Source organism: Delphinus delphis, chromosome 4 (assembly GCF_949987515.2).
Source record: "Delphinus delphis chromosome 4, mDelDel1.2, whole genome shotgun sequence".
NCBI classification, from domain to species: Eukaryota; Metazoa; Chordata; class Mammalia; order Artiodactyla; family Delphinidae; genus Delphinus; species Delphinus delphis.
Window position 1 is genome coordinate 18,396,895 of NC_082686.1, and position 24,845 is coordinate 18,421,739.

Sequence of the window (24,845 nt, forward strand, 5' to 3'; positions counted from 1 at the left end):
GTTTGCAAAATCATTTTGTCCACCAAAAATCACCTCCTAACATCCTGAGACCAATCAGTTCCTCCCTGGGTTTTTAAGCCAGAATTCTACAACTAACATGGAAAAAGGCCACATTTTTTTCTGACAGTGGTGTGAACTTTTTAACTTTTCTAGTTGTTGCTTCATTAAGGATCATATTCTTGAAATTTTCAAAAGAAATGTTATTGCTGTCAAGTCAGCACTCAGCATTCATGTAAATGATGTGATGCTGTGATTCATAATAAGAAATATATTTTTGGGTCCCTCCCTGGTTGGTGCTCGGGGCCTTCTGTGTCGCCACGGGCACAGCGCCGCTCACACCATGGCTTGGGTCACGAATGCGCCACAGCCTCTCGAGAGACGTGGGTCCTTGGAGCCTCTTCAGTGCTGGAGCTTGGGCCGCAGGCGACTCCGCGGAGGTGGAAAAACAGAACCTCTGGAATGGATGGACTCTTCCCGAGCAGCTTTGCTAATTTGCAGCAGCTGGACAATGCTCCTCTTTAACACCTGTCGGCATAATCTTCACATCATTTCACTCTGGTGGCAGGGACTCAGCTCTGAATTCTGTATAGAAAAAGCACCTGGATCCCAGTCTTTCAATGGCTTCGAGACAACCAGAAATGCCTGCCCTTGAGCCTAGGGGGACTCTAGGCAAGATGTCCCTGCCCATCGGGACGTACCACCGGGCATTCAGCTATGATGATGCCCTGGAAGACCCTACGCCCATGATTCCTCCTCCATCAGACATGGACAGAATCCCCTGGAAGCCAGTGATTCCAGAGTGCAAGTATCAGCACCTTGCCAAGGTGGAGGAAGGAGAGGCCAGTGTCTCGTCCCGTGCCCTGCCATCGGCCACTGACGGTGTGGACAAGGTCCCCGTGGTGAAGGCTAAAGCTACCCATGTCATCATGAGGTCTCTGATCACAAAACAGACCCAGGAGAGTATTCAGCGCTTTGAGCACCAGGCAGGGCTGAGAGATGCTGGCTACACACCCCACAAGGGCCTCACCACCGAGGAGACCAAGTACCCTCGAGTGGCAGAAGCACTCCACAAACGAAAGCTCCAGAGTGGAGAGATAACAAGAGAGGAGAAGCAGCCGGCCTCCAACCAGTCCACCCCAAGCAGTAACTCCCACTCTTCCCCTAAGCAGAAGCCCAGAGGCTGGTTCACTTCTGGTTCTTCCACAGCCTTACCTGGCCCCAATCTTAGCACCACGGATTCTGGAAGCGGGGAAAAAGACAGAAGCTCGGCAGATAAATGGAGCCTCTTTGGACCAAGATCCCTCCAGAAGTCTGATTCCGGAGGTTTTGCCATCCAGGCCTACAAAGGAGCCCAGAAGCCTTCTCCAGTGGAACTGATCTGCATGCAGGCCACCCGAATGGCCGAGGATCCAGCAGTGTTCAAGCCACCCAAAATGGACATCCCAGTGACAGAAGGGAAGAAACAGCTGCCGCGGGCCCACAATCTCAAACCGTAGGACTTGAATGTTTTCACACCCACTGGTTTCTAGAGCTCTTTCTGTTCCAGGGACTCTGGATAGAGGGTGTCTTGAGCCCAGCTCCCCTTTACCTTGGCTCTGACATAGGAAAAGTTTTGTTTTGTCTTTTAAAATTTCTCTCAAACTGAGGCTAGAGCTGGAGACATAATTGATTTTTGAGAAACATTAGTGCAAAGTTTGTCCTTGTGCAGAAGAAGCCATTTTGTACTGCTTTAGTTTAAAGTTAGACTAAACCTCAGCAGTGATGTATGGAGACCTCATTACCTATTTTTGTATCTTTACTCTACCCAAGAACTTTGGTCATTACTTACTAGGTAAATAATGTTTGTGTTGTTCTAAAACCAAGGCTTCTTGATTCCTTTACCACTCTCCATGTGTGCATGGACAAATCATGGCGTAGTGGCGTTCACTGACTAGTTTAGACAACTTTAGCCCTCTTGGCTATGCTGGCACTGTGTGCTCCAGCCTCGTCAGTTATGGGGACCCAAGATCTGTTTGAGATATGGGTATAGTTAAGAGCCAGCCTTGGCAGGGATCCCCTCTGTTTTCTGCTGAAACCGGAATCTCCTTGCTTTTTGGTAGACCTCATGGATCACTTTGTCCTGCAGCCAGTTCTTACTGTAGTACCTCTTGGGCCAGTGCTGTTGGAGGGATGCTTCTCTTTTGTGTGTCACAGAACAAACACTAGCCTTACATATCCTTTGTTGCACTTTAAAGTGAGATTAATTTAACTCCCTTTTGGTTGAAAACTTCCTAAGGGAGAAAATTCAGTCTACTGGTTTGGTACAGATAAATGGATGTTAAACTTTCTTAAAGGAGGCAGCAACTGCAGTTTGAGTATAGTCTTGCGGTTCATATGAAACTAGTGTCACCTTATTTTGAGTTTCTTGTTCAAGCCAGGGCCTGAAATTTTTTTTCCTGGGAGGTGGAAGAATTAAAAAATTTTCTGTATGCAATCATTTTCCCCCCAAATGAGCCTCATACCTTTATAAACACGTACCTCACTGAGGAAAGGAACTAGGGAAACCACCTTTTCATTTCTCCTCACTGTGTACATGTTCAATCATTGTCTTGAATACTGTCTCAAATTCCTGCTGTCCTTTGCTTTGGACAGTATGGTGTCTACACAAGGAGCTGAGCTGATCTTCCCACAGAGATGCCCTGGAGTCTAAAATGATCAGAGCAATTAATTGATTTGTGTCTTCTGTTATGCTTGTTTCTCTTAACTTGTTTTGGCAACAAAAATCCTTACTACTTTCTCAAAAAAAAAAATAAATAAATAAATATATATATTTTTGGTCTTAGTCCCTGTTTCTACCACAGAGCTCCTAAAACTCTCAGAATTTCCTAAATGTGTTTTGTTATGTTAATGAGGTGACTTGTGCAAAGCACCTAAAGATGGGGCCTGGTTGCCAGGGGAACCAACCATATGATTAGAGCCTAGAAACTTTCAGCCTCACCACCCCAAGAGGGGAGAAGGGCTGGAGATTAAGTTCAGTCATCAATGGCCAATGATTTAATCAACCATGCCTAGGTAATGAAGCCTCCATAAAACCCCGAAAGGACAGGGTTGGGAGAGCTACTGGGTTGGTGAACACATACAGATTTGGGGAGAGTGGCCCTCAGTGAGGGCATGGAAGCTTCTCACCCTTTCCCCTTTCCTTGCCCTATTCATCTCTTCCATCAGGCTCTTCTTGAGTTATATCCTTATAAAATAAACAGGTAATCTAGTAAGTAAAATGTTTCCCTGAGTTCTGTGCTACTCTAGTACATTAATCAAACTCAAGGAGGAGGTCACTGGAACCTATATAAGGCAACTGCTAACAGCTGTAAAACAGGAAATCAACAGTAACACAATAATAGAGGGGACTTTAACACCTCACTTACATCAATGGACAGATCAACCAAAATGAAAATAAATGAGGAAACAGAAGCTTTAAATGACACAATAGATCAGATAGATTTAATTGATATTTATAGGACATTCCATCCAAAAACATCAGATTACACTTTCTTCCCACGTGCGCATGGAACATTCTCCAGGATAGATCACATTTTGGGTCACAAATTGAGCCACAGTAAATTTAAGAAAATTGAAATCATATCAAGCACCTTTTCTGACCACAATGCTATAAGATTAGAAATGAATTACAGGGGAAAAAAATGTAAAAAACACAAACACATGGAGGCTAAACACTACGCTACTAAGTAGCCAAGAGATCACTGAAGAAATCAAAGAGGAAATCAAAAAATACCTAGAGACAAATGACAATGAAAACAAAACAATCCAAAACTTATGGGATGCAGCAAAAGCAGTTCTAAGAGGGAAGTTTATAGCTATACAAGCCTACCTCAAGAAACAAGAAAAATCTCAAATAAACAAGCTAACCTTACACCTAAAGGAAATAGAGAAAGAAGAACAAACAAAACCCAAATTTAGCAGAAGGAAAGAAATCATAAAGATCAGAGCACAAATAAATGAAATAGAAACAAAGAAAACAATAGCAAAGATCAATAAAACTAAAAGCTGGTTCTTTGGGAAGATAAACAAAATTGATAAACCATTAGCCAGACCCATCAAGAAAAACAGGGAGAGGACTCAAATCAATAAAATTAGAAATGAAAAAGGAGAAGTTACAACAGACACTGCAGAAATACAAAGCATCCTAAGAGACTACTACAAGCAACTCTATGCCAATAAAATGGACAACCTCGATGAAATGGACAAATTCTTAGAAAGGTATAACCTTCCAAGACTGAACCAGGAAGAAATAGAAAATATGAACAGACCAATCACAAGTAATGAAATTGAAACTGTGATTAAAAATCTTCCAGCAGGAATAAAGACGCAGACCTCCTAGAGAACGGACTTGAGGTTATGGGGAGGGGGAAGGGTGAGCTGTGACGGGGCGAGAGAGAGTCATGGACATATACACACTAACAAACGTAGTAAGGTAGATAGCTAGAGGGAAGCAGCCGCATGGCACGGGGATATTGGCTCGGTGCTCTGTGACAGCCTGGAGGGGTGGGATAGGGAGGGTGGGAGGGAGGGAGACGCAAGAGGGAAGAGATATGGGAACATATGTATATGTATAACTGATTCACTTTGTTATAAAGCAGAAACTAACACACCATTGTAAAGTAATTATACCCCAATAAAGATGTTAAAAAAAAAAATAAATAAATAAATAAAAAAAAAAAAAAAAAAAAATCTTCCAACAAACAAAAGTCCAGGGCCAGATGGCTTCACAGGTGAATTCTATTAAACATTTAGGGAAGAGCTAACACCCATCCTTCTCAAACTCTTCCAAAAAACTGCAGAGGAAGTAACACTCCCAAACTCATTCTATGAGGCCAGCATCATCCTGATACCAAAATCAGACAAAGATACTACAAGAAAAGAAAATTACAGACCAATATCACTGATGAATATAGATTCAAAAATCCTCAACAAAATACTAGCAAACAGAATCCAACAGCACATTAAAAGGATCATACACCATGATCAAGTGGGATTTATCCCAGGGTTCTTCAATATATGCAAATGAATCAATGTGATAAACCATATTAACAAATTAAAGAATAAAAACCATATGATCACCTCAATAGATGCAGAAAAAGCTTTTGACAAAATTCAACACCGATTTATGATAAAAAAACTCTCCAGAAAGTGGGCATAGAGGGAACCTACCTCAACATAATAAAGGCCATATATGACAAACCCACAGCAAACATCATTCTCAATGGTGAAAAACTGAAAGCATTTCCTCTAAGATCAAGAACAAGACAAGGATGTCCACTCTCACCGCTATTATTCAACACAGTTTTGGAAGTCCTAGCCTCAGCAATCAGAGAGGAAAAAGAAATAAAAGGGATACAATTTGGAAAAGAAGGAGTAAAACTGTCACTGTTTGCAGATGACATGATACTTTACATAGAGAATCCTAAAGATGCCACCAGAATACTAGAGCTAATCAATGAATTTGGTAAAGTTGCAGGATACAAAATTAATGCACAGAAATCTCGTGCATTCCTATACACTAATGATGAAAAATCTGAAAGAGAAATTAAGGAAATACTCCCATTTACCATTGCAACAAAAAGAATAAAATACCTAGGAATAAACCTACCTAGGGAGACAAAAGACCTGTCTGCAGAAAACTATAAGACACTGATGAAATAAATTAAAGATGATACCAACAGATGGAGAGATAAACCATGTTCTTGGATTGGAAGAATCAATATTATGAAAATGACTATACTCCCCAAAGCAATCTACAGATTCAATGCAATCCCTGTCAAATTACCAATGGCATTCTTTATGGAACTAGAACAAAAAATCTTAAAATTTGTATGGAGACACAAATGACCCCGAATAGCCAAAGCAGTCTTGAGGGAAAAAAACGGAGCTGGAGGAATCAGACTCCCTGACTTCAGACTATACTACAAAGCTACAGTAATCAAGACAATATGGTACTGGCACAAAAACGGAAACACAGATTAATGGAACAAGATAGAAAGCCCAGAGATAAACCCACACACCTATGGTCAACTAATCTATGACAAAGGAGGAAAGGATATACAATGGAGAAAAGACAGTCTTCAATAAGTGGTGCTGGGAAACTGGACAGCTACATGTAAAAGAATGAAATTAGAACACTCCCTAACACCATGCACAAAAATAAACTCAAAATGGAGTAGAGACCTAAATGTAAGTCTGGACACTATAAAACTCTTAGAGGAAAACATAGGAAGAACACTTTTTTTTTTTTTAATTTATTTTTTGCTGTACGCAGGCCTCTCACTGCTGTGGCCTCTCCCGTTGCAGAGCACAGGCTCCAGACGCGCAGCCTCAGCGGCCATGGCTCACGGGTCCAGCCGCTCCGTGGCACGCAGGATCCTCCCGGACCGGAGCACGAACCTGCGGCCCCTGCATCGGCAGGCGGACCCCCAACCACTGCGCCACCAGGGAAGCCCCCAGGAAGAACACTTTTTGACATAAATCACATCAAGATATTTTTTTGATTCACCACCTAGAGTAATGGAAATAAAAACATAAACAAACAAATGGGACCTAATGAAACTGAAAAGCTTTTGCACAGCAAAGGAAACCATAAACAGGACAAAAAGACAACCCTCGGAATGGGAGAAAATATGTGCAAAACGAATCAACGGACAAAGGATGAATCTCCAAAATATATAAACAGCTCATGCAGCTCAATATTAAAAAAACCAAACAACCCAATCCAAAAATGGGCAGAAGACCTAAATAGACATTTCTCCAAAGAAGATATACAAATGGCCAAGAAGCACATGAAAAGCTGCTCAACATCACTAATTATTAGAGAAATGCAAATCAAAACTACAATGAGGTATCACCTCACACCAGTTAGAATGGGCATCATCAGGAAATCTACAAACAACAAATGCTGGAGAGGGTGTGGAGAAAATGGAACCCCCTTGCACTGTTGGTGGGAATGTAAATTGATACAGCCACTATGGAGAACAGCATGGAGGTTCCTTAAAAATCTAAAAATGGAATTACCATATGATCCAGCAATCCCACTACTGGGCATATACCCAGAGAAAACCATAATTCAAAAAGACACATGCACCCCAATGTTCACTGCAGCACTATTTACAATAGCCAGGTCATGGAAGCAACCTAAATGCCCAATGACAGATGAATGGATAAAGAAGATGTGGTACATATATACAATGGAATATTACTCAGCCATAAAATGGAATGAAATTGGGTCATTTGTTGAGACGTGGATGGATCTAGAGACTGTCATACAGAGTGAAGTAAGTCAGAAAGAGAAAAACAAATATCGTATATTAACGCATATATGTGGAACCTAGAAAAATGGTACAGATGAACGGGTTTGCAGGGCAGAAATTGAGACACAGATGTAGAGAACAAACGTATGGCCACCAAGGGGGGAAAGCTGCGGGGGGCTGGGGGGGTATTGTGATGAATTGGGCAATTGGGATTGACATGTATACACTAATATGTATAAAATTGATGACTAATAAGAACCTGCTGCATAAAAAAAAAGTAAATAGTATTCAAATGATATTATATGAAATTACTATAATTTAATACTATAATTATAACATCACATTAGATTATAATTAAAGCACTGGGACAGTGCCTAGCCCATGTTTGTTAAATAATAAAACATATAAATATGCAAAATGTGAACTTCTGTAAATGCACAGACACGAATCTATTTGTTGTATTATGTTATCCAAACAGCTCTATGAAATTTTATTCAGTTAGATTACATTCCAATGCAAGAACTACAAGTACACTCAGAGCCTCAGCACATTTATTAGCTGTGAGACTTGATGAAAAAAATGAAATTTCTCTAGAACATATCAGGATTTGAGAACAACAGGGAACTATGCCATCCATGGACATTGGAACATTTTTGAAGCCCTTTGCTACTGATGTGACTATTGTTTTATCTATAGTAGAAGCTCTACCAAAAATATCCCAGCCCATTTGAGCTGCAGGCTCAAAGTTCTGCCTTCATTCCCACATGGTGGGTTTGACATATCCCCAGGGATATCTGCCGTAAGTAAGGATAAGAAGGTTCTAGCATGTTTGTGAACATGCAAATTCTTAGACCTCCCCTCATGGAAATTTCGTTCCAGTCGGCCGGAGGTTGAGCCGAGGAATCTGCATTTTAACATACATCAATTTCCGACATAGGTGGTCTAATGCCTACTGATTAAGAGTCACTGGACTAGAGGATCCTCCACTCAGTTTGGGATGAGCCCTCAGGTTCATGCGTGTACTCACAGTGTGGCTGTCACAGGCTTTCCAGCTGAGTCTAAAGTGTTTGAGGTTTTCCTGGATTCTCGAATTGCTGGAGCATTGCTTAAATGGAACCAAGTCTACGTATGATAAATCCCAAGGATAGGGGCTTCCCTGGTGGCGCAGTGGTTGAGAGTCCGCCTGCCGATGCAGGGGACACGGGTTTGTGCCCCGGTCCGGGAGGACCCCACATGCCGCGGAGCGGCTAGGCCCGTAAGCCATGGCCGCTGAGCCTGCGCGTCCGGAGCCTGTGCTCCGCAACAGGAGAGGCCGCAACAGTGAGAGGCCCGCGTACCGCAAAAAAATAAAAAACCAAGAAAATCCCAAGGATATATCTGCATGAGTCTGGCCTTTACAACAGGAGTGCTGAAGTTCTATTCCAATAAGAATTTGCTTCCTTTTATTTGCTCTGGGCTGTTCTCAAAATGAAGCTGTGAACTGGAAGAATTTGGTCTTTGTATCCTACCTCCTATGCCTTCATCACTTCTAGCTTCAATATCCAAACAACATGTGGGAAACTGGAGCTTCTTGGCTCCTGAGGATCACCAACTGAGGCACCCAACCAAAGCAGCCTAACCCTTCTTCCCCTGCTCTGTATCTTTCCCTGTCTCCTCCATCAAAATGCACTTCATCCATTTCCCATCTGGTCAGGATCCTAGCTAGCATCAGCACCGTGACAAAACTTTGATGTGATACAGCAAAATGAACTAACAGACTAATATTTTATTTGGAAGCCCAACTAGGGCTAAGAGAAGGAGATTTTCTCTTGGGTCTCACACATTGCAAAATAAAGTTAATGAATAAAGTTAAAATGATGGTGCCAGGTGATGTGGGCATGCAAAGATGTTCCTTCCTCCACTTTTTTGTTAGAGAGAATAAGAACGTACTCAGTTTATCAGAAATCTACTACCTTTTGTTGACAATTCAACCAGGTCATAGAAAGTCTTAGCCAACTAATAGGGTTTGGAATTCAACATGGCAAAACCTAGACCTTAAGAGGTTTCAATTTTTGGAAGGAAAATTCAGAATAATTTATTAGAATACAAAATATAATAAAAATTAAAAATAGGGGTCATATACCCAAAATATTGTTTGGTTAAAATGAGGTTCCACCGCACTGTTCAAACCTAAGACCAACTATTGTAGCATTAGAACAGACACAATAGCCAAGCAAAATTCTCAGAGGAAAACAGAGGAAACCAGTTCTCCCATAAAAGCTTTAAAAAGGCAGTAGAGACTTACTATATTTTAGACCATTTTTTATGATCTCACAGTATCCAACATGATTAACACTTAAATATATCATGAAATAGTAGTACTTTAGGGTAAGATAAAGGGGAGGAGAGGAATATCCCATAATTTACTGATATTTTTGCATTGTTAGAATCATTCAAACTTTGGCTCTGTCCTTGGATTCAGACATATCTAGAGGCCTTTGGCTTCTTAGTAGTAAGCCATTTACCCATAACTTTCAAACTTCATGGTTACACTTAACATTTAAGCCTTAATGGATGCTAATGGGTTACTTTTTTTAAGGTAGCGTGTTATTTTACAGGGGATTTTTATATACAAGGCCTTACAAATTTCAGGGAATGACTCAAAGTTAGAAACAGCATGCACTATAATAAGATAGGAAGAAAGATATGAGGAGGGAGGTAAGTAGTCTTGCAACCTCTAAAATAAACAATCCTATGTTGTCACCTACAGTCTCCAATGTATAGGAGAAAACCTTGCTGATTATAGGGCTTCCCACATGGTCCAATTCCAGCAACAATCTCTAAGGGGAAGAGTAGAAATATGGTTCATATTAAAAAAGATCTATCAGGCAATAAAGCAAAATTCCAGCTCATATGGGCAGAACTCTTAATAACATCTATAACTTTAGGACAATTCATTTTGCTTCGCCTTGGACTGAGCTGCAGGTTTCTGAGGAGATCTTGTTAGCTTTGGAGAGTAGGAGAAGAAACACAGGCAGTCCTCTATAGAAACTCACTTTCAGGATGAAGAAAGGTCCTGGGAAGTCGATGTGTCTGAACTGTATATTTTCGATACGTGAGCATATACCTGGGGCTCAAAACTGACACAATGGTAGTAATAAGTGGTCCTAGCTGCCATTGACTTATAGCCAACCACTGCACTCAGTTCGTCACTGTGTGACTGCAGTAGGGTTCTGCATCTCTCTCAGCTTTTGCTTCCACATCTGTACAGTGGATATGGTAATAATCCATATCTCTCAGGCTACGGTGAAGAAGAAATGACACCACAAGTAAAAACACTTGATAAATGCTCAAGCACTACACAGTTCTTCCGTAATCATGATACAAAATCAGATGCTTTTCTCTTCTATGCATATGTTTTCGTAAATGAATAATTGGTCCCACCCAAATAGAGAGAGCTTTAAGAACCACATTCTAACACTCTTTAAGAGAGGCCTATTTACAACCTCATTGTTTGAGCTTCTGATAAACATAATTGGCTGAATCATAAAACATGTTTTAGAGATTTGTGAGAAATTTCAGTGCAGTTGAGTAAGAGGATGGCTGGAGAGCCAGAGCCCCTGGCTGTCTGTCTGCAGAAGAACAGCTGCTGCGTGGCTAATTCCACAACCTCGGCCCTCTCTCCTGGTGTTCTGAACCATACTGACCTTGTGTGCCCTGGTGGCAGACATCCTGTCGTCACTTCACAGATAACATCTCAGTCGAAGGTCATTTTCTCAGGGAAAAGTGAACCATTGACCCCATTCAGACTAAGTTAGACCCTTCTGTTACATTCTCATAGTATTCTGTATTTTCTTTCTAGCACCTAGCAGAGTGGATGAATAACATTGATAAATAGGATTCTTTGATTAATGCCTGCCTCTTCTGGAGTATAAGCTCATTAGGGTGCAAAGTATGAATGCTGACCTCCTCATTACAGCAACCCAGAACATAGCTCATGGTCTGGCACACAGTGGGAGCTAAATAAATGTTTCATTCTTTAATGAAGAGTGAGGACTTGAAGCCAAATCCTCTGATGCCAAAGCCAGGGTTCACTTTACTAACAAAGAAATGGCTCTAAGTATTACCTGGGGAGCCCAGTAAAATACAGATTCCCAAGTATTCCAACCCCATAGAATTAGAAACTCCCAGGGCCAGAGGACTCTTTATTTTCTGGTTGCAGCCAGTCATAGACCAGCTATACGAACCACTGCACTACACCCACATGTGCATCAGCTTAACAAACAGTATACTTACAGAGGATCCAGAATCCTGGTATTTTCAGTTCCTACCCTCTGCTCAATGTTCGAAAGGAACACCGTCCAATCTGCCTCATATTGTGTCAGGGAAGTGGATGAAACTCAAAAGCAGTTCCCATGTCTCTACATAGAACACACACTGTGTAATCCTTCCCATAACTAAATCAAATGCATTTTAAAAAGCAAAACTTTAAAGCATATTGCTAAGTCAAAGAAGCCAGCCTGCAAAGGATACATACCATATAATTCCAACTATGTGACATTTTGGAAAAGGAAAAACTATAAATAGTAAGATGACCTGTGGCTGCCCAAGGCTTGGGGGGAGGGACGGAGTGATGAACAGGTAAAGCACAGGGAATTTTTAGGATGGTGAAATTGTTCTGTTTGAAACTGTAATGGTGGATACATGACATCACACATTTGTCAAAACCGAGAGAACTGTGCAACACAAAAAGGGAGCCCTAATAGAAACTACAGACTTCGGTTAATAATAACATATCAATATTGATTCATTGATTGTAACCAAGGAACCACCTGGAAGCAAGATATTAATAATAGGGGAAATAATGGGGAAAATGGGAAGCTGGGTGAGTGTATGGAACTCTAAGTACTATCTGCTCAGTTACACTATAAATCTAAAACTGTAGTTTTTCAAAAGCGTAAAAAATAAAACATACCCCCAAAATGACGGTGGGAGTAGAGTACCACAGCTTCATCACACTCTCATTTACTCAGTGCTTACTGCATGGGGAGCACCAAGCTGAGAATTTTCAAACATCACCTCATTTAACCCCAACAATACTGCTCTGTGGCAACTAATACCAATATCCTCACACTCCCTTGAGGGTTAGGGAACCGAAAGCAGGTGCTGTTAAGTCCTTGCCCAAAAGAACATAGCCAGCCAGTGTCACTAGGTTTCAAACTCAGGGCCAGGTTGCCCCAAACCCCACACGTTTACCCACTGTGGGAACCTGCTTCGATTTATTTACTTGTAGTTGCTTTGGCCTATGCACAAACAAGTGGTTTACTATGAAGTTTAATCCATAACTGTAAGTCAAAATGATTAGGGTATTATAACACAGGGTCAGATGAAAAGATTCTCACCATGAAGCAATGCCTGCAGATAAGCCTGGGACACACACACACAGAGGAAAACAAACACTGCCCTCCAGGAGTATATGGGATGGTGGAAAAGCAGGGCTTATGAGCAACAGCATAATGAAATCAGGTTTCAAATGTTGAAATAATTTTCTAGGTCCAAGATGGAGACACTCCTGCCCAGGGTCCCCTATCAGGGAACTTTAACTTAGATAACCTTTGCATCCCTATAAATGCTCCCGTTGACCAGAAATACAGAATATCTGGTCAGCCAATCCCCAAACGAGGTTGACTATGTGGCCCCAGCCAATCGGATAATTTCTATTTTTCTCTGCCTTGTTCTTTATTCTTTATCCTGGAAAAGCTTCCTGCCTTCAGTCCCATTCTGCAGTTCTCTGAAAGGAGTAGTAAATAAAGTTTATGTCACCTAAATTGTCTTCTTTAATCATTTTTTACCACGAATAAACCAATCACGGTAACATTGATGTATGAACTGAAATGACGTTTTGCTTTAAAACCAAACTATTTTTTTAATAACAATGACAATAAAAAGGCCATAAAAAAGAGAGACTAGGAACCACCACATTGAAAGAGACTTAAGGGCCATATCAGCCTCGTGCAATGTGTGAGTCTCATGGATCTTTATTCAGACAAACCGACTATGGAGAAATTAGTAAATTTTGAACACAGATTGAACATTATATGATGCTAAGGAATTAAGTTTTAGGTGTAGTAATTTTATTAGAATTAGGTCTTTTTAAAAAAAATATATCAAAACTATTAAAGATAAACCTCATGGAGATGAAGTATTATATCTGGGATTTGCTTCTAAACAATTTGAGAATGGGTGGAGAGTGGGTACAGGTCAAATGAAATTAGCTGTTGAGTGATAATTGTATAATTGTTGGAGGGAACAGTGGGTACATGGAGTTCATTATACTCCTCTCTCTTTGAAAATGTTTGAAATTTTCCATTATGAACATATTTTTTTAAAGTTTATTATCCAGCATTAGTTCCAGCACTTATCTAACCATGTACATTGCTCTCATTCAATAAATATGAACATTAATTATAAAAATAATAATTGTAACACATGAGGTCCATATACAAGCATTTTCACTCTGATTGTTTTAATAAATCATGCTCTACAGTTTCTGTTAACGTTTTCAGGAAACAGCTCCACATCAATCTTTTTTTTTTTTTTTTTTGGCTGCGTTGGGTGTTGGTTGCTGCACGCGGGCTTTCTTTAGTTGCAGCCAGCGGGGGCTACTCTTCATTGCAGTGTGCGGGCTTCTCATTGCGGTGGCTTCTCTTGTTGCAGAGCACGGGCTCTAGGTGCGCAGGCTTCAGTAGCTGTGGAATGCGGGCTCAGTAGTCGTGGCTCACGGGCTCTAGAGAGCAGGCTCAGTAGTTGTGGCACGCAAGCTCAGTAGTTGTGGAACACAGGCTTAGTTGCTCTGCAGCATGTGGGGTCTTCCCAGACCAGGGATCAAAACCACGTTCCCTGCATTGGCAGGCGGATTCTTAACCACTGTGCCACCAGGGAAGCCCACCCACATCAATCTTCACTGTTTCTGTTGTCTCTCTGTCCTGGGTCTCTCACTGTTCATTTCCCTCAGTAGCCTGTGGCCAGAAAAGGGCATCCCTGGCAGAAGGAAGAAGTTGAAGGAGCACTGTTACCTACTGATGTCTTCCCCTCAAGTGGAGGCCAGGATGCACTCTCGGGCTGCTTGTGGCTGCTCTGAATACAGTAACAGGTCTCCTTCATCCCTGCGCATCACACACTGCCACAGACACCCACATCTGGATCCAGGTGACCCAGAGCATCTTAGAATCTGCATCATTCCCCCCCACACCCGGGGTTTGGATTAGTTCTTCACTTAAGATACTTCGGAAGGACCATTCCAAGGACTCTGAGTGAATCATAGAAGATGTATAAAGGAAAATGAAGTTCTACCTCCTTCCCAAATGGGACAGGACAAGCCCTTGGCTAGCCACAGGGAGACATTAGCTGGAAGGCTGATGCCAAACAGGAGGAAATAGTAGTGAAACAGGAGGGAAGGGGGCAGGGCACAACCTTTAAAAGAATGACATAGCCATAGTACATGACGAAAACTAGTGAGAACCAACTAGGTCCAAGATGGCAGAAGACTCAACTTCCAGTAGACCTTGAGCCTCATTATATGCTCATTGTAATACATTAGCATGCTAAATGACACACCCAACAGTGCCATGACAGTTCTGAAGCCAACCATAAAAGGTCAAAAAGTGGGCGGTGGCCCAATTCCTGGAAATCCGCACCCCTTCCCCAAATAGTTGGACTAATCGTCCCACTCATTAGCACATAAAAATTAACCATGCCACATTTCGAAGCCTCTTGCCTCTTGCTTCTTGCCTTTCAAGATGGCCCACACTCTGTGGAGTGTGTTTCCCTCTAAGTAAATCTGATTCTTACCTATCACTTTGTCTCCAAATTCTTTCGTGACAAAGAAAGAACCTTAAATTCACTGGCAACAGTAGGGATTCCATTTCCCCAGCAACAAAAGTATAAGCCTAAGTCATGAAGTACCTTCATGAAATCTAACTTCAGAGGCTGGCACATTATTTTGTTGCAGAAGTTTCTTTGACAGTACGTGGGATGATCACGGCAGTCTGAATCCCACACCATGGGCGTCCTAGGATTATAAAGCTTAGTTTTGTGTTGTGTTACATATAGAGCATACGAATAACTATGCAGCACATTCTGATTGCAGAGGAAGCAAGAGGTGAAAATATTTACCTGCTACCCTCTTCCCCCCAAGGAGTCCCTCACTCCGAGGAAGAAAAATTTCACAGACAAGTTAAGTGAACGTTTCAACTTTGGTTGACTTATTCAGCCAGCTGTTAAGGCATTCTTTTTAAACTCTTGTCATTTACTTGTGCAGTTTTGGCTTTTGGTATTCAAAACATTCCAAAAGGCTGCATTCATTTTCCTTTCCAGAGTTCTTAAAGGTGTCTGGGGAATTTCACTAAGCCCAGTGAATTAAAATTCTAAAGGTCAGGAAGTGTATCACTGTGTACTTAAACAGTGACCCTGTGTGGTACAAAAGTGAAAGATTGATTATGCAAATTGGCAAGTGCATATTATCTGAGATGCTGTTGCAGAATATTGAACTGAATTCCAGGAGGGACAGAGGAGCTCATCCCAGCCTGTCCATTCACAAACTGATGTTAGGTAAATTATGAAATTCCTTTGAGCCTCTGTTAAGAGAATGGATGCAGATTAGATGAGGGTCACTCAAAATCTCAGATTCAGTGAAATGCTTATTAACCTAACAACCCTTCAATTTACAATGATTTGGGTTTCTCTGGTATGATGAGTTTGAAACATGATAATAACCCCCCAAGAGGCTGCCTCAAACCAAAACTCCAATATGGTATTCCATGCAACAGGAACTTTCTCTGAAAAATGGCCATTTGCACAGAAGACTCCCTTTCTGAGGGTAGGTTCATCCAGGATAGCAAATTGTAATAAGGAAGAACAAATCTGACACCATATTAGATCTGTTTCTTTTACTTTAATCTTTGTATTTTATCGCTTTTGCTTCAAGTTAAGAATGTTGCCTATAGCCTGAAATACATAGGATCACCGATTCTCAAGGCTCTGACCTTTAAGGGTATAACACTTTTCCATTCATATAGAGATAAAAAGTTGCAGAACAGAGACTAACATTTGTCTTGTTGGAGGTTTACAGGAACATCATGACCTGACCTACCTGGACAGCTGCAAGAACAAAGGATTCTGATACCAAGAAGTTTGCACCAACCAACCAGGCCCCTCCCTCACCTAGCCTTTAAAAATGCTTTGCTGAAACCCTTCAAAGCATTCAGGGGTTTGGGGGCATGAGCCACCCGTTCTCCTTGCATGGGCTGCAATAAACCTTTCTCTGCTCCAAACTCCGACATTTTGGTTTGTTTGATCTCACTGTGTGTCAGGCACATGAACTTCTGTTTGGTAACAAAATCACAGATCAGATGTTGCTTAATGAACTTAGGATCAGAACATATGACATTGTGCTTCTGAAAACCTGTTTCCTGCAAACAAAAATAGCTTGTAAGATTTCAGCCATTACAGGAATATATCCATTTAGATACTCAGCATTAACCATGACAATCACAGCATTCTCTCTTCTGATGAATTCTAGAGAAATGCTTTTAATGCTCATTTTCCACTCCATAGAGCCAGTGATCCTACAATTACAACTTTATCTCACCTCTCTAATAAATGATTACATAACGACTTCTCTTACACTCTCTGCTTTCTCTTCCTTGTAGCAGACACTTGGCCACATCGCCTGGCCCACCAGATTTCAGCACAGCAGTGCAGGACAATACCGTGCAAGTGACCAGCATCCATTTCAAGCCACACTGTGGCATCTCTCAGATTTGGGGCTTTCTCTGATGTCACACAAGGCAGCACAGCCCACAACTCCCCCCCACTAAGCACAGCTTGGAAGTGCATAGAGCAAATGAGCCTCTAGGGGCAGCCCTCAACCAACAGGAGACAGGAATTAATGGAGGCAGCCTCCCTGTCCTTCGCTGGAACATCTCTAAGGTGAATTCTTAAAGGGCTCCGACAGAATTGATCACCAACTGTCCACAGAGGTGGCCAGTCCAATAACTCACCATTTCCCCACTTCACGTCTCACTCTCCCACTCCCTCACCTCCGCCTCCTGGGATTAACTCCCAAGTAAACTATGTGTACCCACATATTTGTCTCATGCTCTGCTTTCAGGGAGACTTTCAGGGAGACTCTAAGTCTGTTTTCATGGTCCCCTTATTTAGGATGATGACCATCAAAATATACTTCTTCCTTTTGTCTAATACACCAGGTTTGTTGAGGGAGATAAATGTCTGCCAGGCTGCTGAGGCCAATACAGTTCTCCCATGACAGAGAATTTTAACACATATTGGCTGAAAGAGTTACAGTGGTTGGTCCACTTTATGGAGTCTCTAAATCATTGTTCCTCATTTTCGTTGTCTTAGAATATATGCTAGCTGACTTGGAATCAGCTGTGCGTTCTGAATAAAGACTTAACACCTCCCCTTATATTAATACTCTTAGACTTATTGCTTAGAGCTGATTTGGGGAAAGAGTAGGTATATTGTCCTTGAAATTAAACTTTCTTTCAAAGCAAGGCAATGACTTTTTGAAGTGAACATTTTTGAAACTTTTTAGAGCTTACAGTAACTAAACATTAAGAGTAAATATATTTGCATTTATTAAATATGAAAACAAATTTACAGTTGCAACCAAAATTCTCTCAACAGTTCTTAAGATAATTTTATTTATTACTTTCCTTTCATTTGGACTTTTCCTTATAATGAATTGTTTTACCTTTAAAGAAATGACTTTTTACAAAATACTAATAATGCCTTGCATTTGCCTGGCACTTTCTTGAATTATTTTATTTGAGGCTCAGAAAAAACTTTGTAAGATAATGATAATACTCAGTTTTACAAATAAGGAAACAGACCACATTGCTAATAAGAAGCAGTGTCAGCATTCAAATCCAGGTCTTCCAGCTCCAAGTTCAATAATAAGCCATTTGTCTCATAAGTATTAACGCTTCCATGAAGAATGCCTAAAAATCACTTCCTAGGGCTTCCCTGGTGGCGCAGTGGCTGACAGTCCGCCTGCCGATGCAGGGGACACGGGTTCGTGCCCCGGTTCGGGAAGATCCCACATGCCGCGGAGCAGCTGGGCCCGTGAGCCATGGCCGCTGAGCCTGTGCATCCGGAGCCTGTGCTCCGCAGCGGGAGAGGCCACAACAGTGAGAGGTCCGCGAACAGCAAAAAAAAAAAAAAAAAAAAAAATCACTTCCTAGCATTCCACAGAGTGAAACAGAAGCACATTTCTCAGCAATGGTATTCCAAAAGTAAGACAAAAAGTGAAGTCTCTCCTTCACAGAATGAAGGACAGAAACAAGTAACTACATCAGGTCATCAAGAAGAGACACTGGTCACCTCCTACGTGTTCAGACTCCAGGAAAGATAGTTTCATTGAGCATGCAACCCTGATAAATCCAGCCACCTGACAAAACACAAGAGTTGTAAAGGGCTCATTCTGGTTTATCAAATCAATGATCCATAAAGTCAAAACTCTCTCCAAAGGAGAACTTGACATGATGGACAGAAACAATTCTGTAGGGGCCGTTAGGGTTTATCACATTAAAGGCATTCTGTTCTGATTAACTAGAACAAATCTTAGAGATAGGCTGATACTCAGGAAAGAAGTGACCACTGATCAAGGACATGAAATGGTAGGGTGTTAACACTGGGACCCTGGACAAATGACCCCTGTGGTTCCACCTGGACACCCCATGACCTGCTTCTGTGTGACGACGCTAACTTTGTTATGTTCTTGTCTTACTAGCAGTTATATTTTGAGGAATTGGGTCCCCATCCCTCACATAAAATGTGTTTGGTACTCTGTGACCTAGAAAATTTAAAAATAAAGACTTAAATGACTTAACACGTCCAAAAAAATATTATTTAAGAGCATTAACATTGATGGTACAGAAAAGTAGGTCCTTTGCAATCACAAAATCCAGAACCATTTCTCAGCAACAAAGAAATGAAAAAGTAACCATTGCAAAGGGTAAAAAAGTATGATTAAGTGAATCTTGACTTAAGGAAGGGAACTAGGTCCTAAAGCTTTGTCTGTGGCAGAAATTGTATTGGTCACTCACCTCCATCAACTTTAAGCTATCAATCAAGGCTTTCTTCTCCAAGGTGCTGCAATTAACTTTGTGAGCAAAGCTTAGTCTTCTTAATCTTTGTCCAGCACTCTTTTTATAAACTAATACCAAAAAAACTCACCAAACTTTCCAGAAATATACTCCATCCTTCTCCTTTAATAATATACTGAGTCACTTAAATATTTTAGAAGTTTAACATTTAATTTTAAAATCTAATGAGTTGTTTTCCCTTTCTCTTCCTTTCCTTCTTGAACAATTTAATCATAAATCCAGTAAGTAGGGCATAGGGTTCAGCAAAGTAGGCAAACAGGCCAGCAGGGATTGGGGTGTGGAGAGCTGAATGGCCCAGCTCAGGATGCCAGAAACTGAAGTGAGTGAGAAGGACATTTGTGTAGAAACACTACCCAGAGTAGAGTGTCATAGCCTAGAAGAGTGAAGAAGCATCTTCATGGAAGGGTGATCTGGCATGGGGTGTCAGAGGCCAAGGAGAGAGAGGAGAGCTTCCATGCAGAGCAGGGAATAGCAGGGTCAATAGAAGCCTGGTTATGTAGTGATCAAATAAGTATACATATTCAGTGTAATTGGAGCCGTTCACTGTCAGAGAAGGAAGATACAAATACTGAAATGGAAAAAATTAGAAAGCACTCAATGAACAAATTTAATTAGACCCAGCTATTATCTGTCCCTCTACCCACTGCTAAGGAGAAGTTGAGGAAAATCATTCAGTAGAATATAGGTCTATTTAGATTCATAGTATTGCAAAATGAGATGTTAGACTTGTTTTGCCCCCTCTGGATTATTTCCATACAGATTTGACTGACTTACATCAAATCAAAAGGAAGAGGAGAGAATTTTATGGTTGAAGAAAATACAACCTCTTTCCTTTGTACAAGATTTAAACGTATATATATTTTTAAATAATTTGATTCGGTAATTAAATTTCTCTGGTAGCATTTGCCTCATTATACCAGTGATTGATAAGTGGTGAAAATAAAGTTGCAGATTGTCATTCCAGCTTGCCAAGTCTGAGATGGATGTTCCAGAATGGTGTTTCCTCTCCTAAATACTGTTGTTTCGGCCCATGTGTGATTACAGTTCACTATTTTTCCAACTGGTTTTGCTTAAGCAATTACGATTATCCGGCACATGTTCTTCTGTCATAGGAAGCAGTGGCAGGCATGAAAGTGAACTGGAAGAGAGTTGGGAGCAGACTCTGGAACAATCTAACCATGACTTTGGATAAATCACTTAAGCTCAGCATGTCTCAGTTTCCACTCCTATAAAATTAGAATATCAAGCAAAACAATTTCTAATGTTCCTTTCAACTTGTCTTCTTCATTTTCATTCAAGATATTGTCTTAATTAAATTGCAAACAACCACTTAAATTTTTAAAAATTTTCTCACAGTTTTTTGTTGTGGTTTTTCGTGGATTTTTGTTTATCATAGGGCCTCAGACATGTTAACAAATTATCAGTATCTTGTCTTAAATTTGTAGAAACTTTTTACAATATTGCAGAAATTATCCACAATATGCAAACTTGTTATTTCGGTGTTGTCTCAATTTATAGTTTGAATTTTGCACCTGCTAAGAAAATGTATTCTTTTTTTTTTTTTTTTTTTTTTTTTTTGCCCGCGCCGTGTGGCATGTGGGATGTGGGATCTTAGTTCCCTGACCAGGGATCAAACCCGTGTCCCCTGCATTGGGAGCGTGGAGTCTTATCCGCTGGACCACCAGGGAAGTCCCAGAAAATGTATTCTTATTAGGAGTGATAAAAGCCTGCCCAATTTCAGCCATCTCTCTGTGTTTGCTTTCTGATATACACACCTGAGGACCAACCCCAGTAATATGAGGCATGTTAAAAATTTAAGCTATTTATAGGATACCAATCAATCAGTAAACATAGTAGAAATATATGTATTGTAGAAGCAGTGAATGAAATCTATAAAATATAGAATTTCTCTAAAACATACCTTTGCTACTTCAAGATACCCCTAAATAAAACCTTATAAAGTTTTTTTTATAAATTAACAATTTACTTAGAAATTCATTTTCTTAGAAATTTACTTAGAAATTCATTTTCTCAGAAATTAACAATCTACGTACTGATTTAGAAAAATGACCTTCGAATCAGGTTATAACTATTTGAATTTTTAATCTTTCTTTATGTATATAATTTATGTCCATTGTTTCATTATGTGAATTATTTACATAATATAAGCTTTTAACATTGTGGTGAAATGAATAGAAGGTTGCTAAGTAATGTAATTTATTCCTCATAAGTTAACTTTCTCAGAGATTGAATGTTAAAAATGAAGAGCTCTTTGTAACATCAGATAAAATATTGCTTTTCTTTTAACTAGGTACTACTCTTATATTGAGAATCCACTTGCTTCCAATGGATTTTTAAAAATCCAACAACCCATAAATCCCAAGAGGCTCTATGAGAATTAAGTTGACACAGGCACAAACACACTAGTAAGATTCCATCAATAAAGGTAACTTATATTAAGAATCTGTTTACACACTAAATTAAGGCACAATAGTGTGCGAGTTCTCATGCAGTATGGTTTTATGAAAAGAAAGTCATTTATGGAAATTCAAAGTACTTGGTTCCCAAAGTCCAAGTTTTATTTACATATTTCTATTCTAAAAATAAGATACAAAATCCTTATAATCATTAAGAGAAAGATAACACTCTTCCATTAACAGATGAAAGAGCCATCATAAATAATTTTCTTTAAAGTACTTGGGAAATTTAGCCCCATCAATCCATCTCCAGAGTTAGTCAAAATATTCATCAAACTATAACAAGTTATTTAGCAAAATAGAACAAACTCCTGTTCTTTAGAAGGTTACATTCTAGCTACATATTCAGAATCCTAACTGCATACTAACTGTTAAGACATTTAATTTACTTAAATAAAATCCTCAAAGTTGTGACAAACCAGATATAATGAAAAGATATCTACAAATACTAGTTGCTGTGATTACTGAAATACTGATGGATTAGGGATAGAATAGGATAAATAAATTAACACACTAAATTCTAATGCATGACACAAGATGGCCCGATCTCTCACAAGTAGGGATTCTTGGGTCCAAAAATCTTGAAGAATTTTACAACTTGGATGCCAATACTCAGCATAAGACTCCCAGAGATATAAGTCGCATTTTCATTTTCTCTGGGAAATACAGTTAAGACACAGAATATTTAATGAGCACTATTCACCATTAAATTATCATAATTGTAGGGTTGGGGCTTTTTAGGGGCACAGGGAGAGAGATCCATTTTTCCCTATGAGAATTTTGGAATGTGAATTAACTGAAGAGTTTAAGGCAATTGGGAAAAGCTTAGACATGGTTAAATATTTGAAAGCCCTAGGAAACCACACAAATGTAGAACGAGGTTATAAACTCCAGAAATCATTTGCAAAAAGCATGGAAGTCAGACCAGGAATGAGTACAATACAGCAAACTTGGCTTGGGAGGTCATTTCTGCCTTTTCATGTCTGTAACCACAGGAACGAGCACAGAACCACAGCAACGAGCACAGAACCCCAGCATAGAAGAGGTGCTCTCTAAATACTGGTTCAATCAATCAATGAATGATCCTCAATCTCAAATCTATCATCTTTTTCTTTTGAAAAATAAGAACAGACCTTCTTGTCCAGTGCCTGGCTCAGCATTCAGCATTTCCCTTTCTGCTCATTTCCCAGTATCATGCTTTTCTGGACTTACATAAACTCCTCTGGCCATACTGGCCACCCAAGCACAACACCATAGGGGAGATGTGTATTCCATCCCTGATCATTTAGGGTCAAAAGGATTGCTTCAATTTCCTTGCCCTTTGGGAAACCAATTTAAAACACTTGTAATCTTCCTCCTCTCCAAACCAACAGTTTTTAGTCAATCTTTAATAAAATGTGTTAAAAGATTCTGTTTTTGAGTGATTCATAATACTAATGAATTAATCAATCCCATTATCACATATCTTTCTGTACATGTCAAACCGGATGTAGCTGACAAGGTTATGGCCATTAAATACAGGTTCATGGACATACACATTTGTTCTCGACAGGAGTCATCTATGGCTAACCTTTGACTTTCTATGCTTCTATTAATTGAATGTCAATAATTGCATACAATTTTCACATTACTCTGTCATTGCATGTCAAAATTTCCAAACATCAATGCATATTTTTATATATTTAAATGGATATCCTTTATTACTTTGTAATTGTCCTTTTTCTGAAAATGGTTTGTATCACTTTATTTTAACATTTTTCAATAGTTATCTTACTTTGGGACTAGTGAGCGTTTTCACATAGTCTTCATTTGAGTTTCCAAGAAGCTGAGCCTGAGATAAGGATCCTTATGTTACTGATTCTTTGAGGGAGTGTTTCAGAAGAAACTTGTAAGGAAGTGAAGGAAGCAGGATAGGACACAGGGGGAAAGCAAAGCAAAGATGTGGTTTCAGCTGAAGTCTAGTCTCAGCCTGATCCCATAGTTTTGGAACAAAAGTGACACCACAAACATTGTCCCACCTTGAGGCAAAGGAGCTGGACGTTCATATTTCCTTATCGGTCAAGTGGGTGTGTGCTGCTCCTGGTTGGGGGTGAAGGCTGTTTCCCTCCAGGCAACGTCCAGGAAGGTGGGTCCCATCTATGGAGGTCAATTCTTTATCAAATGGAGCAGCTGTGGCTTTTAGCAGCTAACACACATAGTAGCTGGGTGTGGCATGCAAACCTCCCAGAGGGTTTTTTCCTGATATTTAATTTGACCCAAAAAAAAAGAACTTCCTATGGCTTGGTGGTTGTTTTATTGTCTTAGTAATACATACATGAACTATGTTTTCAATATGTAGACATTTTACTGAATAAAATTGCAGTGATTTGGTAGCCCACCACTGGACAACTAAAAAATTACAAAGCGGATGAAAACAGAAAGCTTAAATGGTGCTTGTAATAAAACTTTAAATTCCAAATGCAGCCTATCCTAGGAATTCAGTGCTGGAAATTGCATTCCATGAATAATAGCTACTGTGCAAATTTCATTAGATTATGCAAATTTTTATTTCATAAAAGAAAAAAATTTAAATGACTCAAATTTTTATGTCACAAATGGTAGTAATTCCAGAAGCTTCTGTGCCACGTAAGTCAACAGCAGATTTACCAGCACAGGTGGGAGTTTTCCTTTCACCAGGGTAAGGTCTCCCTTCATTAATGGCAATGGACCCACTTTAGCAATGGCCCTTCCCAAGGAGCAATATATGATCTTAGAGCAACTTGGGAACCATAGACTTTAGTTACTTAATTGACACCTGTTCTCTAATAGCACAGTGTGTCTCCATTTCTTCTTTCTATGCCCCTTACATATAATGTCTTGCAGGTTTCATCATGCCTTCTTCCCTGTTCATTTTCCATGTCATA

The 24,845-nt window shown here is 40.1% G+C and overlaps 1 long non-coding RNA gene and 1 pseudogene across 1 annotated transcript in view; one reads left to right on the top strand and one right to left on the bottom strand.

Moving 5' to 3' along the window:
- The window catches only part of LOC132424605 (uncharacterized), a 226,987-nt gene that overhangs the window by 183,335 nt on the left and 18,807 nt on the right, over positions 1-24,845 (bottom strand). The window lies entirely within an intron of this gene.
- Positions 618-1,496, top strand: LOC132423994 (putative monooxygenase p33MONOX pseudogene; annotated as a pseudogene).